This window comes from Gossypium hirsutum, chromosome D02 (genome assembly GCF_007990345.1).
Source record: "Gossypium hirsutum isolate 1008001.06 chromosome D02, Gossypium_hirsutum_v2.1, whole genome shotgun sequence".
In the NCBI taxonomy this organism is placed as follows: domain Eukaryota; kingdom Viridiplantae; phylum Streptophyta; class Magnoliopsida; order Malvales; family Malvaceae; genus Gossypium; species Gossypium hirsutum.
This window is the reverse complement of record NC_053438.1, coordinates 20,148,861-20,167,651: the sequence shown is the minus strand read 5'-3', so window position 1 is coordinate 20,167,651 and position 18,791 is coordinate 20,148,861.

Genomic DNA, 18,791 nt, shown 5'->3' with positions numbered 1-18,791 from the left:
ATGCCTTCAAAAAAGAATGGAAGGCTTGGAAGAAACTTAAATGCAGAGATACTAGTCTAGGGTGGAATCCTATAAAAAGAACTGTTGATGCACCAAATGATTGGTAGGATAGCACGCTAAAGGTATATTAATTATTCTAGATATTTTTGTTTTTTCTTATTTATGAGGTTATTGACAAATTCTTATTAAAATACCATTTTATATGTAGGTTGTGTGTAAAGCTCAAAAATTTAGAACATCAGGCATTGGTCTAAATTCGAAGGAAAGTTAAACCAAATGTTCATGAAGGTAGTTACAACCGGTGATAAAGCATGGGCACCTTCTTTCAATACACTCCGTAGTGAATTTTTTAAGGATGTTGACAACAAAATACATGAAAAGAATGAGGAAGAAAGTGTGAGAAACGATGTTCACATTTCAAATGATGTTCAAATTGATGAAACGGTCAAAAAAGGAAAACACTTGAGATACCAACTTCACATTTTAAAACTGGAAGGAAGAAATCCTCAAAGCAAATTGGAGGGGCTGCAAGATTGTCTAGTCAAATAAAAAAAACTATGCAATGCAGCTGAAAATATGAGTTAAGCCACATCTAGTTTGAATCCTGTTATGGATCCATATGGTATTCCACAAGCAGTCAAACTTCTTGATAGCATATCGGAGGAAGTTCCAAAAGCTAGTCTGCTATACTTTTTCTCATTGAAATTATTACTCAATAAAGACAAGCGAATTATGTTTTTATAAATTAATCCAAAGATTAGAGCTTTGTGGGTTAAGACAGAAATGAAGGATAGTTGAAAATTTTCAACTCTTCTAGGGTCTAGAGATATATACTATGTGACTAAACAATAATGCTAAACTACTTTTATCAATAGTTGTTTATTTTTGGTTTTTGGATATTGAATTTATGTTTTACTTATTTATATGTAATCTAGTTTTATCAATAGTTGTTTATATTTGATTTTGGATATAAAATTTGTTCATAGGTGATGAGTATGGTAGAATATTCCAATAGTGATGAAAGTAATGATGAAAGGGAAAAGAAAGAGATTTTACAATGCATAGAATGTTTTAACCGATTATTTAAGTGATTTTACAACGCATAGAATGTTTTAACCGATTATTTAAGTAACACCCTTAACATGTCACCGTCGCCAGATTAGGGTTACGAGGTATTACCGATCAAACACAACATTTAATTAACATACACAATGTCCTTTAAATAGGTCTACGAGACCTTAAACATGCTTTGGAAGTGGTTTGGCACTAAACCGATCACATATAAAAATTTCCGAAAAACTTAAATATTTTTTCACATAATAATAGCCAGCCGAAACCACTCATTCTATGCACATTGCATACTATTTTATAACCATTCGTTTACCATTCATTTCATGTCCACAAACTAAATCAAAAGTATATCAATTTAACTTACTATAATCATCAATTCATCTTAAGTTCAAACATGCATTTTCCCAATACTTAATCAACTAACTCATACCTCAACTACATACCAATCTATCATCTCAATATCATACCAATTGCATCATCTAATCATCAAGACATCCAAACCAAATTGAACAAATTCAAGGGCATTACCTATCATAAAAAAAACATGCTAAATACTTAGCCATTATATGTACACATCAATTACCAAGCCAACTCACATGGCTAGAATTTACAATTCAAAATGTACCAAAAGTTCACTACCCTATACATGTCATATACCATATTTACAAAGCTTCAAAAGTACCAACAAGATGTTCAATAGTCCAAGCTAGCTTCGATAATCTATAAAACAATGAAAGAATGCACAAAGTAAGCTTTGGAAGCTTAGTAAGCCATCAGCAATTAAATCATCTCAATGATATTTATAATTTAATTAAACTAGATTGAATTTAAATAAATCTCAAACACATATACATTCAACAAACTCATGTAAATTCATACTACCACATTAAGTATTAAACTTACCTTAATATTTCATGAACATATAAACTTCACACATACCTGAACCATTTAACTGAAATTCACCTTCGTCTCGATTTGACATTGCCCATTGAACCATTCGGAATTGTTAAGGATACTTGTAAATCATGTAAAGTTCGTACAATGCCATATCCTGGACATGGTCTTACATGTTAACACATATCGATGTCACTGTCCCAGACAGGGTCTTATACGAATCATACACGATGCCAATGTCCTAGACATGGTCTTACACAAAATTACAACTCGGAAGTCATAATATCATGACATCAGTATCCTATACTTTTCCTAAGTTTCATTCGGTGCTTTCGACTTCATAATTAAATCAAATCAACAATATATAAATACATATACCAATCAATTCGGCAACATAAATATACATATACAATTCAATTCGGCAATATAAGTATATATATACAATTCAATTTGACAATAGGTGTATACCTATACAATTCAATTCGGCAATATAAGTATACTATTACAATTCAATTCGACAATATAAGTATACATATACAATTCAATTCGAAAATAGGTGTATACCTATACAATTTAATTCAGAAATATAAGTATACATATACAATTCAATTCGACAATATAAGTATACATATACAATTCAATTCGGCAATATAAGTATACATATACAATTCAATTCGACAATAGGTGTATACCTATACAATTCAATTCGGCAATATAAGTATACATATACAATTCAATTTGACAATAGGTGTATACTTATACAATTCAATTCAACAATAGGTGTATACCTATACAATTCAATTCGGCAATATAAGTATACACATACAATTCAATTCGGCAATATAAGTATACATATACAATTCAATTCGACAATAGGTGTATACCTATACAATTCAATTAGAGAATACATAAAATATATATTTATTTGAATTCAAATACATTTATTTACTTATGAACTTACCTCATACGGAAACGAACGGATCGAAACGACTATTCAACAACTTTCGACTTTCCCCGATCCAAATCCAATTTCTTCATTCATTGATCTAAATGAATTCAAATTTAGCTCATTTAATCACCTATTTATTCAATTTCATCCAAAAATACCTATTTGGACATTTTTGCACTTTAGCGCCTAAAGTTTCACATTTATTCAATTTAGTCCTTATTTCACAAAATCACAAAATTACACAAAATTTCAACACACCCATGCTTAGCTGAATTTATTAGAGGTCCCTAGCAGCTCAAAACTTGCATTTAATTCACATTTTAATCACTCAATTTACACATTTCTCAATTTAATCCCTATTTGACATTTTTTTGTCAAAAATCACTTTACAAAACATGATAATTTAATATCAAATATTTATTTTTCATCATCAAACAACAAAAAGCATGAATATTCATCAATGGAATTTCACAAAATCATCAAAAATTTTGAAAATTAAGACACGGGCTAGCTAATATACGAAGTAACGACCTCAAAAACGTAAAAATCATAAAAAAACTGAGTAAAAATGAACTTACTAATGAATCATGCAATGGTCGAATGCTTCAAGGTATTTTAATGGCTTCTCCTTCTTCAATTTCAGTCAACTAAGATGAACAAATGAATATCATTTGTTTTGTTTTAATTTTATTAACTTAAATACCAAATTACTTAATTGCCCTTAATGATATAACATGCAAATCATATAATATAAGGTCATTTATGTCCATTACCGTCCACTAACCTTAATAGTGGCCTAATTCCATTTTAAGTACTTTACAATTAATAAACCATAGCAAATAAGTACTTTAACAAATAGAAAACCACTTTTGCATTTTACGCGATTAAGTCCTTTTTATCAAATTAAGTACACAAACAGTAAAATTAAATATGAAATTTTCACACATATCAAATAACATGTTGTAAACACTAAAAATAATATTAAAATAATTTTATGACCTCAGATTTGTGGTCCCGAAACTACTATTCTGATTTATCTAAAACCGGATTGTTACAATTTATTGTTGCATCTTCTTCCGTGAAATTATATTACAAGAAGTATATATTAAAGCAACCATGCATGGACTCAAAACAGCCAGGTGAGGCATGGATCCGAGAGATCCTTGACAGTAATGAATCACGTTGTATGATTAATTTTAGGATGTCAAAAATAGTATTCACAAGTTTGTTGAGAGTTTTGGAGACAAGATATAAGTTGCAAACTTCAAGACACATATCGTCTCGTGAAATGTTGGGAATTTTTTTGTACATCTTGGGAACCGATATTTTTCTTGTACATCTTGGGCACCGATGCAAAAGTTTCCTAATGTCGAGAAATATTTCAAAGGTTTGGAGCAACAATAAGTTAATACTTTGCAATTGTGCTTGAGAAAGTTTCAAGGATGACCATTGAGCTAATTGCACCCGAAGATCTTTTTTTAGCTCAATACCAGAACAAATACATAACGATTCTAGATATATGCCGCATTTTAAGGTTAACACTTAATACTATATTATTATATTTTAATATTTTTGGTAAATTAAAACTATGCATGAGACTAATATGATTATTTGTTCAAGATTGCATAGGTGCAATTGATGGTACTCATATTGCCGCTATTCTTCAACCAAATGAACAAATTCCATACATTGGAAGAAAATGTGTCCCGCCTCAAAATGTTATGGCAGTGTGTGATTTTAATATGTGTTTCACCTTTGTTATGACTGGATGGGAGGGATCGACACATGACACTAGATTATTTCTTGATGCAATTCGAGATCCACAATACAAATTTCTATACCCACCAAATGGTAAGATATTTCATTTATTTCTTTTTTAAAAATAATGAAGTATAAGTTCTTTAATTGATAATTTTAAAAATTAAACAATTCTTGAATTAATTGTTTGTTATACTATGACATGTTGAAAAATATTATCTTTTTTATTCTGGATATCCTCAAATGAAAGGTTATCTTAGACCATATAGAAGTCAGCGATATCATTTACCTGACTTTTGTAGAGATAGACTGATATCTGGTAAAGAAGAGATATTCAATCATTCACATTGATCATTATGTAGTGTGATTGAACGAACTTTTGATATTTTGAGAAAAAATGTCATTTTAAGGGTTTTGTCAAGTTATAGTTTTGAAAAGTAAACGATGATCGTTGTTGCTACAATGGCGATACACATTATCCGAAAATATGTCGGTCGAAATAATGAAGATTTTCTAGAATATAAAAATATTAACAGGGCATATGAGAATATTGTTGATACAGAAGGTGTGCATGATGAAGAAAGTGATGATGATTATGATGATGGTAAATTAAACAATTCAAGTGGTTTTGAAATGGAATTAACAAGAGATGATATAACTTTTAGTTTAACGAATTCACTTTAAATTGTAAATGCTAATGTAAATTTTTTTAATATTTATATTTGGTATATAAATATTACCCCTTTTTGGAACTTTAATCCAAGTATATATAATATTTTAATTTGTCAGGTTTATGTTTTTTATGTTAAGTTAATATCTAATATGAGTTATATATTCAAATTAAATTTTAAAATAAAATAATACAAAGGTGTTAAAATTATTAATTAAAAATAAAAAAAATATTTTTTTAAATAATACAACTGTGTTAATATCTAATTACAAATATTTAATGTTTATATTTAAATATTTAAAATAAAGTTTATATATTCTAATTAAAATTTATAAATAATTAATATTAATTACTTAAAATATTTAAAATTAATATTTCATATATTAAAATATTTAAAATAATCTATAATAAATTATTTTTATATTCTTGCTAAAATATCATAATATTAACTAATTTGAACATTATTTAAATGTATATTTGTTACTTTATAATACCATATTTAGAATGGACATTTTATTTATCAAAATCAATTTTTAACGGCAATACTGAACACTCATTTAAATCAAACATTTCAAACACACTTTTTTACAAGATTTTTTAAAATTACTTTTCAAAAATAATGCTAAATTAGCCCTAAATGTCTTTCTTAATATATTGTTCATCTTCTCTAGTCTCTAAATATCCCTTCCTGCATCATGGTATTGATAACAATGATGTGACTAATAATATAATTATTCTTTGGGCCTAATAACTGTTTCTGGTTCATCTTTTGTCCTAATTCATTTAGGAGTTGAAAATAATTAAACCATTTTTCCTGTAACAAATATAAAAAACATAACGATCAACATATTTTCAACGTCTAAAATTTAATTTTTTTTATTTATATGATTATCTTAAATACTTTAGAAACCCATTTAATAAAATATAAATTTATAATGTTTATTTATAATAAAACATAACAATCATTTTACTTAAAAATGATATTTTTGTTTATAATATTATTGAAGTATGTTTTATTTTTAAATTTATAATGTTATAAATTTATAATATTGTGAAATTAATTTTTAATGTTAATCTATAATGTCATAAATGATGAGTTATTAAAAAATAATATTATAATATTATAATTTATAAAAAAAGAAGAACTTTTTGAATGCAAAAATATTATTCAATGTTAGTAGTGGGGTATGATGGTAGAGGTGTTCATGAGGCGAGTCGGGTTTAAGTATAATATTAATTCTTATTATGTATGTCAAAGTTCAATTTGGTCTAAAATATAAGTCTAAAATTTTGCCTGAAGCTTACTTATATTTGTAAATTACTAACCCAAGCCTATTTTAAGTTCGTCCTTTTTTTTTGAAAAATATAATATTAATATTAATATTTAAAATATATATTTTTCATTTATTAAAAATTTATAGTAGATACATACTGTGATTTGATATGCATTTGATGTCTTTTCACACACATTTTAGCACTTGTTTAAGTAGAATCGAGTTGCTTTAATGTCAATCCGAGTTTTTAGATATTTAGATAGTAAAATTGTTCTTTTGAGTCATTTTGAGTGTTTTTTCCCATGTTATTTATAGTTTTAACAATTTTTTTATACTTAACAAAAGTCATGTGATTGTATAGGAAGATTCGGAAGCTTAAAATGCACATTTTGGCTGAACTATAGTAGAGACTCACGACTATGAGCTGAGAAAATCATGACATTTAATAGCGAGAAGAAAGCAAAGTAAGGCCAAAACAGTCGATCTTGCGCAACGTGGAACAGAGCAATGTTGCGACATCGAGCCTTCATGTCGCGATGATTTCTTGCCTAGTTAGAGCATTAACTTAATTTTTAAAGGGCATTTTAGTGTCATATTTTAGCCTTCAGCCTTTATGTAGTAAAATGAGAATAGGGGTATTTTTGTCTTATACAACCAATTATTAAGTTTTATTTGGGAAGATAAATTCTAGATTAGAGTAGGAATATAAATTCTAGATTAGAGTAGGAATAGTAGTGGCACCTTTATATACTTTTCTTAGTAGATTTGGTTTTATTTTATTTTTAATTTAGATACTAGTGTAAGAAAATATAATATCCTATGTAGTATGAATATGTCTGTAACAATAATAATGCAATACAATGCAGTAGCAGTAACACAACAGAATACCTGTAATCGAATAGAGTTGAAAATTAGAAAAATAATTTTGTTGAGGTCTATATGAACAGTTTTCTTAAGACAGATTTGACCTCTCATCGGTGCTTTGAGTAATGTTGGACGTCTGTCTCCTAGGATACAACAACAAACGATCACAGTAGTAACACAACAACAGTGATCAATTGAATACAATCTTGCCTTTTCTCTATCACCAGGAGGAATGAATTTAAAATGAATTTTTTATATTGATGGTTTTTGATGATGTGTTTTGGAAGTCTCTTAACTTGCCTTTATATAGAGGAGAGGAAATGAATGAAGAGATTTAGACCGATTAATGAAAAGTTTTGTTGAAAAGTTAAATAGATATAAGTGAGCAAACACAATGAATGAAAAGATGCAATATTAAATCAAAAGCAATGAATCTGTTCACCAAGAAATACAATTGTTCAAAAGATACAACTGTTCATCAAGAGACAGAACTATTGTTTAATTTGAGCCTTAATTTATTATTCATCACTCATCAATTTTGAGCATATTATATAGAATATAAATCCATAATTTATTATTCAAACCTTCAATTTTATCAATAAAATAATATGCTTTAAAGTTCTAAAATATCCATTATTTTCCAACAAGTTCGTCGTGGATTCTTTTTACTTCTTCTTGGAAATTTTGCAATCGGAAATTACCCAAGTTCTTGCACTTCAATCGATTGATTTATATAAATGAGCATTTCTCAAAACTCTTGTTTTTTACATTTTGTTTATCATATGTTTGATAAAATGTTTGTGTTGGTCATTATTTGTGCTGAATTATTTGTGTTGGTCAAATAATGAGTTAATTGTTAAATTAAGTTTTTATCTATATTTGATTAATTGTTTATGTTATTATGCAAAATTCTTTAACACACTAGAATCGACAACTCCAGTGAGATATTTAAACAAACAAGACTGAGAGGAGAGTTTGTTATGTAATATTTTGATATAATTGTGTCGAGTGGTGAGACTGAGAGGAAAACTATATGCCTAAGTGAGACACAGAAGAGGGCTTAGGTGGTAGCTCTTAATTAGGCTGAGATTGAGAGCATATTCCTAGTTTGGAGTGGTAAATAATACAATCAGAATATGTTTGTTAGCGATTAGTGAATTAATCGATCATCGTTTCATTATTTTTATCGTTTTTAGCAAGAAAGAAGAAAGTTAGTTTAATGTTCTTAGTTGTTAATTTAGAATTAATATTAATAGCAACTTTTATTCGATTGAACTAGTAATTTTTAACTTAATTAGATTAGTAATTACTTAACTCGTAATTAACTTGACAATTACATTTACCAATTTGACTTGTACACCTGCAGTAAAAACAACATTTTTAATTGTTTAAATATTTTGTACATTTTTAGCGCATGTATGCTTGCGGTCAATATACATGCAACTTATTTTTTTTAATGTTTACATTACGATACAAATAATGTATATAATATAATATAAACTTAAACAATGCATTTGGACGGGTTCAAGCCTTGAATGTTTGAATCTAAATCCTACTCATATTTTAAATGAGCCTATCTTTTTTCCCAACCCCATAAACCTGATAATTTTTGTTTAAATCCTCTTAAAATCTATCTTTCAAAATCACCCATTAATGAATATATATGATTGAATGAAAAAAATCATTTCACACCAAATCACAAAAATGGGCTTAACTTAGTAAAACAAATAACATTTTGTAAAATATAAAAGAGAAAAATCACTAACAATTTTTAAAAATTTTCAAACCAATAATGAAACCTAGCATACATCAATAGAGCATGTATTTTCTTTTTAGAAAGTTTGTGAGAGTTTACGACTTCTACACAACATCCTTCGCAAGGAACTAATAAGACATAAATCATCTTTCAAAATTACCGCTTCAAATTTTCTTACCTTTTTTTTATTGGGTAAAATATATAGATAGTCACTAATTATAAAAAAAATTCATTTTATACACCAAAAATAGAAAGTTTGCAATTTGAACACCCACATTACATAGTTCGATCATTTTGGTCACTCATGTTAAAATCACAAATGGCAAGTTGATGTGGCAGTTGAAAATTCGATATAATAACAAATTTAGCCTTCAACTTTTACATATTATATCGATTTAGTCATAAATTTAAAAATTAGCCCTCAACATTTACAAATGTTATCAATTTAGTCCTAATTCTAAAACATTCAAAGAAATATATAAAAATACATAAAAAAATTTAAAAAAATATAATAATAAATTTAAAATTGATATTAATATTAAATAAAAATAATTATATTAATATTAAAAAAATTAAAAAAAACCCTCTCCCCTCCCCCATCTCGGCTCTCTCCCCCTACCATTAGGGGTGTAGATAAACAGAACGTTCAATGAACTGTTCGTGAACCGTTTATATAACATTCGTTTATTAAGTTAAATAAGCGAGTATAAACAAAATTTTTATGTTCGTTTAATAAACAAATGAACACGAACAGAGGTGTGTTCGGTTCGCTTATGCTCACGAACAAGCTCGTTTATTGGCTCGTTTATAAGCTCATTTATTTATGAATGATATTTTCTTATAAGAATTTCATTAGTATATATTAATAAAATTATCTTAAAACTCGTTTATTGTTCCATTAGCATATATTAATAAATTTATCTTGGTTTGTATTTTTTCCATTTATAATATAATTATTAATATTTACATTTGACTATTTTATATCTAAACAATATATGTGTGTATGTATGTATGTATGTATGTATGTATGTATGTATGTATGTATGTATTTATTGTTTGTTTGTTTGTTATTTATTAACATTGTTCGTGAACATGTTCAATTATATGTTCATGGACATGTTTATTATTTATTAACATTGTTCGATTAAGTTAAACGAACATGTTTATAAACATTAAACAAACGAACATGAACACACATAATTTTAAATAAACGAACATGAACAAAAAAATTAAAATTCTTAACAAACAGAAACTGAACACGAACAAACTTAAAAATAAACAAACGAACATAAATAGAGGCTTATTTATTCAAACTCGGTTCATTTACAGCCCTCCCCACCGTCGCTCTCAATTTGACTTGTTTAAGGGGGCAGAAGAAGTTAAGAATTCAATGCACTTGAATGGCTGATTAACTTAGAATGCAAGGATGTTAAGGGCTAAGATTACTGGGTAGCCAAATAGTAGTGTCTTACCATATCTTTATTCAATAAAAAATAAAATAAAAAACCTTTCACACCAAATCACAAAAGGGGGCTTAACTTAGTAAATATATTACAATTTCTGAAATCTTAAACAACAAAATATAGAAGAGAAGAATAAAAAACCACTAACAATTTTTAGAAATCTTTGCATCAATAACGAAATTTTCGATAAAAGCATACATCAATTCAACAAGAACTTCTTTCTAAAGGTTTGAGAGAGTTTACGACTTCTTCACGATATTTTTTTATAAGAAACTACAACGTACACTTCACCTTTGGTCTTTGTCACAAGGCAAACTTCTTAAAGGATTTTAGTGCATTAGTCTCATATTCAAATGACTTGTATAAGTTTTTCCTAGTTCTCATAACTAAAGGAATACACTCTTACAATGGTAGATGCCAAGTTTCTTCCCACAATAAATGAAATGTAAGTTCTCCATATTCTTCTTATGTTCATTCGTTCTTCCATATTTCTAAGGATGATGAAAGCTTGAATTTTTTTAGCGAGAAAAAGGAAGAAATATAAAGAGAAGGAAGATGCAGCTGGCTACTGGGTGGGAGAGTTAATTTCACAATAAATGTATTTTTTAAATGGAATAAATCTGAATTTTGATTTAATATGCAATTTTATACACGAATTTTAATTTGGTACAATCATACACATGAAACTCTAATTGTGGTTCAAATTTATATGTAAAACTTTAATTTTAATTTAATCATATAAATTTAAAGAAATAAATACATCAATTTATCTTTATATTGAATAAATATAATTATTTATTTATGCAATATATAAACATAAAATGATGTTATATCAATAATTGCATGAATAATTTACAAGAATTGGATCAAATCAAAATTTCATGTATAAAATTGCACAAAAATCAAAATTCATTTATACAATTGCACATTAAACCATAGTTCATGTATAATTTTAAGATTTATTTCTTTTAAGATTATAAAAATTTGTTTTAAATTTTATTTTAAACCACTAGGGTAAATTAGAGAATTTACTAGCCTTATATCTCCTTCCGAATATTTTGGACGCAAATTTATCCTTACATATTTTTAATATATATAAAAAAGGACTTTTTAAAATTTAACTAGTAGTGGATTTACATGTGCCAATACTTTTTACAACTGTATTTATTTTTGAGTAAATTGCACAGTAAGTCACTCAATTATAAAAATTTTAAAATGGTTGCCCAACCAATCTTGTTTATCTTTTTTGGTTTAATTTCGTTACTTGTTGTCAATTTTGTGATGAAAAATGATGCAATAGTTCTAAAATTGACATAAGAATAAGTTTAACTCTTAACGTTAACCTATTGTATTAGTTCTATCTTAATTTCGAAACCCATAATTTAATTTGAAAATTTTAAATGCTACACGTAAGTTTGATAATATTGAGAAACCCACAATATTTTGGTCATGACAATGCTGTGAGTACTTAGTTTTCTGCAACAATCATATTGTTCATAATGAAGATTAAAAAAATTCTGGCAAGAAAGATGGAGAAAGTTTTAGGTGGTGAAGGTGCAAATCATAGCATTGACGTGCTACTTGGAAAGAAACTTCGGATATCAGGTTAAAAAGTTCCACTTCCTTTACTAGAATGGTAAAAAAAAACTAATATTTCTATAGAGTTAGTTTATCATTGAGATAAAAATAGCTCTTAACAAATTTGATAGTGTTTATTATTGTTGTAAAAATATGCTTTTAAAAATATAAAATATTAATTTTAGACATAATATTATAAAATAAGAATTTTAATAAGAATAGAAAAGAAAATTTGTAACGCCCCAATTTTATAAGCATGATATGTTATCTAGTGTTAAATAATTTAAGTTAGATTAGTGGATAGGTAATGTGATTATATGTTAGAGGTTTGTTGTTTGAATCTTGTGTTGCGCATGTCTGATTTATTTTTGTTTTGGCTATTTATTGGAATTTGAGTTCTATTGGAAGTCTATATTATGGTTTTATTCTATGTGTTTAAATCAGACATTTCGGACTATATTGTGCTCACAAGGTCTAAAATTGATAGTTTAAATAAAGCTCAAATGATAAATAATTCTTCCTAAAGAGACCAAAATGAAGCTTTAAGTTTTCAAGTAATTGTAGCTGCAAATTAAGTTTGAGGTTTTCATTAAAAATAATTTTAGTGGGTACGTTTATAAGAGAATATAACTTGATATTTTGACATGTTTGAAATGTTTTTTTTTAAACGAGAAAATAAAGTTTTAACCTGCTGGAATTGGTTCTTCAAAACACTAGTACTTTCTTTTATCTAGTGATGTAACCTCCGTAATCCGACCGTAACATCTAGGCTAGGTTTATAAATAATCCTTCCTAAAGAGACCAAAATAAAACTTTAAGTTTTCAAGTAATTGTTGCTACAAATTAAGTTTGAAGTTTTCATTAAAAAAAAATTCAGCGGACACATTTATAAGAGAATTTAGCTTGATATTTTAACATGTTTGAAATGTTTTTTTTTAGAAAAAAAACAAGACAATGAAGTTTTAACCTGCTGGAATTGATTATTCAAAACACTAGTACTTTCTTTTATCTAGTGATGTGACCTCCATAATCCGACTGTAACGTCTAGGCCGGGTTTATAAATATTTTTTCCTAAAGAGACTAAAACGAAACTTTAAGTTTTCAAGTAATTGTCGCTACAAATTAAGTATGAGGTTTTCATTAAAAATAATTTCAGTGGGTACGTTTATAAGAGAATTTAACTTAATATTTTGACATGTTTGAAGTGTTCTTTTTTTTTAAATGAGACAATAAAGTTTTAACTTGCTGGAATTGGTTCTTCAAAACACTAGTACTTTCTTTTATTTAGTGATGTGACCTCCATAATCTGACTATAACATCTAGGTCGAGTTTGGGGTGTCACAAAATTAGAATTAAAATTTTAGTTCAAAATTAAATTTTAGTTTGAAAAGCAACTAATTTATCAAATTTTACTATTCAAAATCAAATTTTTATGTGTTTTAGAGGGGCAGTAATTGCAATTATGAGTTTAGTCAAATTAAAGAAGCACAAGCAATGGAAGAGTGTCTTAGTCTGATGAACAAAATTTTGCCTACGATGAACAATATGATTGTTAACAAATTCATGGATTGCAATAAACACTTACAGGGTCATCATAACCCAATTGTTGTGGCTTTCTCAACATTATTAGATTTAGGCATATTTTGGGTTTCTATAAATATAGAGTATAAATTTTTTTAAGAATTATGATTAAATTTATACAATGTTTAAATAGTAATTGTTAAATTTATTATCATGTCAATTTTAAAATTGTCATATTATCTTTCCGTCATAAAGTTAACAACAACTAATAAAATTGAACAAAAATAAAACAAACGTAATTAGTTGGGTGATAATTTTTTGTCAAATCATGTTTGAGGTAAAAGTAACATAAAAGCCTATGTATTAGGAATTAGATTATATTTTGGTCCATGTATTAAAAGTGGACAAATTAGTTCTTGGACATTAGATCAAAGAGAAATTGATCATTTTGTTATAACTTTCATTCATTTCTATGGTTAAAAATTGATTCTTGTACGTCAGCTTAAGATACATATGGCATACCACGTGTCATTGTCTAGTAATTTTGTCAGTCACTCCAATTTTTAACAATAGAAAGAGATGAAATCTTAACAGAAATGATTACTTTGCTCTTTGATCTAATGTATAATAATTAATTTGCCCATTTTTTTATTAGAGGGAACAAAATACAATCTAACTCTTAATACAACTACTTTTATCTAGGTTTTAATAACAGAAATAATTGGCATTGTGCTCAACTACCTGTATTTGTTTAGTTTTGAATAATATAAGGACACAACTACCTCATTTATTTTGAGAGGGACTAAATTGTATACCTTACAATTTATGAAAAAAATAGTTAACACCATCTTGAAATGTCCTTTTTTGCTAACTTTTAAATGCTTTAAAAACAATTTATTTTGAGAGAACTAGATATTTACTGGTATTGGCTGAGAATGAAATTGAATTTAGCCCATTGTATAGCATAGTCCACAGTCCAAAATACCATTGGAGCTGAAGGCAACAACCTGCCAACCAAGGATCCAATTGATATAATCTTGCTAGGCCTTTTTAGTAGAAGCCAGGCCAGGATAAAGAGTGGGTCCTCCTAAATCCATACAACTCATGGAAACCACAGTTCAAGCTCTCAACTTTACTGTATCTGTAGTGTTGTGGGCTCTAAAAGCTCCATCGTGGCACCAGAGAAAACTGGTGATCCTTCCTTAAATCATGCCGAAACTGCTATTCAACTTGTTAATGATGGAGGGTGAATGTATATGACACGGTTTAATGAATAAAACTGCAGATTCTTTCTGCGTGTGCATCTGAATCTTGCCATCTCACTAATGATTTTGAGCATGTGCTGGCTGCTCTGCTTCTTCATTTGTTTCTAAAATGATTTGATTCAGAATCTTCATCATCACTATTTTTTATTTAATTAGACCAAAAACAAATTTTCAATTTTAAATTTAAAAACTGCTCTTCAGCTTGGTACGCTGTTTTATTGGGTTATCATCTGTGGAGACCAATATGATCAACACATTACTTGTTTCAGCCATTAAAAGACATTAATCAAATGGCTGAGCACATCAAGAAAATATCATATATATATATATGTATATATGAGATTATCTCGTCATATTGGTTAAATAAAGCATGTAAACACCAACAAGTGGATGGAAAAAATGACGGATTTCTTCTCTAAATATTTGAATTAAGTTTAAATCAAGAAATAGATATAGTTAAAAATACTTTATTTAAATATATTAAAATTAATTTTAGGCCATAAAACTGAGAAGAACCATCTGTAATTATACCTAAAAATAAAAATAAAGCATGTACCTAATAATTATTTCTTTAGATAAATTTACCAATAATTGTTAAATGTAATGGTAAGATACATTACACTCTTAAGAAAGAAAACATGTTTAAATATTAAAAACAATATTATTAAAATAAGCAAACACGAATCTTAAACATAAACTATAAAATTTACCCAAAACATAAAAATAAAAAAACTATATTCGAACCCTAGAGGGCAAAGGGAACTGATTTATTCGTATATTTACCTTGGCATAGATTCCTACCACCAGCTTTTGCGCTTACTATTTGTCCTTGTCATCATTTTTAGGATTCTTCAAGTAAATTTCTATATTTAATCCAATTCTGAAACTGCTCCCACGTCTTTCCCGTTGTTCACCAGTATGCAACAAGCAAATCTATAAAATTTCAATCACCCTGTTTATATACGAATAGAAAGAATAAATTAATACTAAAATTATATTTATATGGTCAACTGAGTGTTAACTTGATTCTTATCACTATTATTGTTTGTGCAAAAAGACGTAAATTTAAACGCGTTTATTCTCTTAGTTAAGAGTTAAAATGAAATTATAAAATTTATATTTTTTTGAATCAATTTATATGAAATTTATATAACAATTGAATAGAATAATAAAGTATAAATTTCATTAATTTATTATAAATCTGATTTTTAAGTAAATCTTTTGACCAAATTAATGTTAAACAAGTCAGTAATATCATTTCAATCAAATACCAAGTTTCTAATTTATGTGCACAAAAGCAAGAGGGTAGGGTGTGCCTATCCCTTATCTCAGAGCCTATTGTGAATCAGACTTGTTTTCGGGGCAGCGTGATTGGCTTCAGATGACATGATATACTCTTGATGCCAACGTGGTGCTTGTTTAGTTCGAGTTGATCTACGGAGAGTTTGGTCATCAGGTAGAGCTACGGAAGGTGGTTGCATTTCTTCGGTAGTAATAGGAGGAATGGATGGTGATGATAAAGTGATATTAGGTGGCTGAGCAAAGGATGGTGGACTGGTCGAGGATGATGAATTGTTCGATGGTAAAGGGTCACTAGATGATGGCTGATTTTCAGCAGATGGGGCATGACTTGTTGGGAAAGAAATCTGATCAGCATCCAAAATTAATTGTGGCTGCAAGTTTGGTGAATGAGATGAAACTTTTTGAGAAAAAGGAAAAACATTTTCACAAAAATGTACATCACGACCGACAAAAAATTTCTAAGTAGTGGGATCATAGAGTTTGTATCCTTTTTGTCCATTGGGATATCCGACGAAAACACAAGAGATAGCTCGAGGATCAAATTTGAGTTTGCGATGAACATTGGTGGCATAACATTGACAGCCAAAAACTTTGAGATGGTCAAGTTTTGGACGTTTGTTGTATAGACGCTCATATGGTGTTTGGTTTGATAAAACTGGTGTAGGGAGCCGATTTATTAGGTAAACAGCAGTCAAGACACAATCGCCCCAAAAGGTTAAAGGAACATTAGATTGGAACCTAAGGGAACAAGTCACGTTAAGGATGTGACGATGTTTTCGTTCAACAACACCATTTTGTTGTGGTGTGTTGACACAAGAAGTTTGAAGCTCAATACCGTGGTCATAAAGAAAGGTTTTAAGAGGCTCAAACTCAGTACCATTATCAGTCCTTAGGATTTTAATGGAAGTATCAAACTGTGTATAGACAAAATGGATGAATTTTGATAAAAGATATTGAGTTTCAGATTTGTGTCTCATTAAAAAAATCCAAGTGCAACGTGTGTAATCATCTACGATGGTGAGAAAGAAACGAGCTCCTGTATGTGTGGCAATCTTATGAGGCCCCCACATGTCGCAGTGTATTAAGACCAAAGGAACTTTAGTGGTGATTGAACTGATAGGAAAAGGTTTTCTTGTTTGTTTTGCTAAAGGACAAACACTGCAATTATGAAAATCAACAGATTTCTTATTCAAGGATAACAAAGGAGAAATTAATTTGAAACGGGAATGGGATAGATGTCCGAGGCGCATATGCCACAGATCTGGTGTGCTAGAGGCTTGAAAAGAGTGAACTGGTGAATACGTAGGCATTATGTGATAGAGACCTCCATGTTGTTTACCCGAGCCAATCATCTTCCCCGTCATCAAGTCCTGCAAAAAACATGAGTCAGGATGCAATATAATGCGACAATTTAAATCTCTAGTAAGTTTACTGGCAGAGATTAAATTGAGATGAAAAGTAGGAACACATAAGGTATTTTTAAGGGTAATATCAGGACTGAATTCTATGTTCCCGATTTTTGTGATTGGAGCAGTGGCTCCATTCGGTAGATTGACTGAATGTACTATCGGTGGTTTTGTATATCTAAAACGATATGAATCCGAAGACATGTGGTCAGTAGCACCACTGTCTAAGATCCACGAGTTTGACGTGGCTGAATTGGCAAAAGCTTTGGATATCAAAAACAAACCTGTCGCGTTTGCATAAACATCAACATTACTAATGGAAGTTCCTTGATCCACCGAGGCTAATGCCTTTGCTATTTGTTGAAGATATTCAACTGAAAATCCCTGAAGATTATTCGAGTTCTTTTCCTCCTTTTCATTAGAAGTTTCAGAAAGATTAGCTCGAGGGATAGATTTCCCATTTTTTCGATTTCCTCCGCGGATTTGGCTCGAAGAATTGCCATCTACTCTTTCATTCTTCAACCTACAACGATCCTCAGTATGTCCACGTTTATCACAAAATTTGCAATGAAATTTCAAGGTACGACATTCATTGATAGTATGTCCAGATCTATGACAATGATCACAAAATTTAGATGATGATTTGGAAAATTGCACCTTGTTTTGCACAGCTGCAGCAATGGTGAAGTTCTCGACTGGTTCGGATGAAAGTTGTCTTTGTGTTTCTTCCTGTACAATCAGAGAATATGCTTGTCGTACATTAGGAAGAGGCGTCATCATGAGAATGTTGGATCTAACAGCTTTATATGACTCATTAAGTCCCATTAAAAATTGCATTAATCTGTCTTCCTGAAGTTGCTCCAGATGTGACGTGGTCTGGTTGCAGATGAACGGATTGCGATAAGTATCCAATTCATCCCATAGCGTTTTCAGTTTGATGTAGTAAGATGCTACGGACATGGTCCCCTGCGTGATCGTAGCAATGGATTTTTGGACTTGGAAAATTGTTGGTGCATTCTT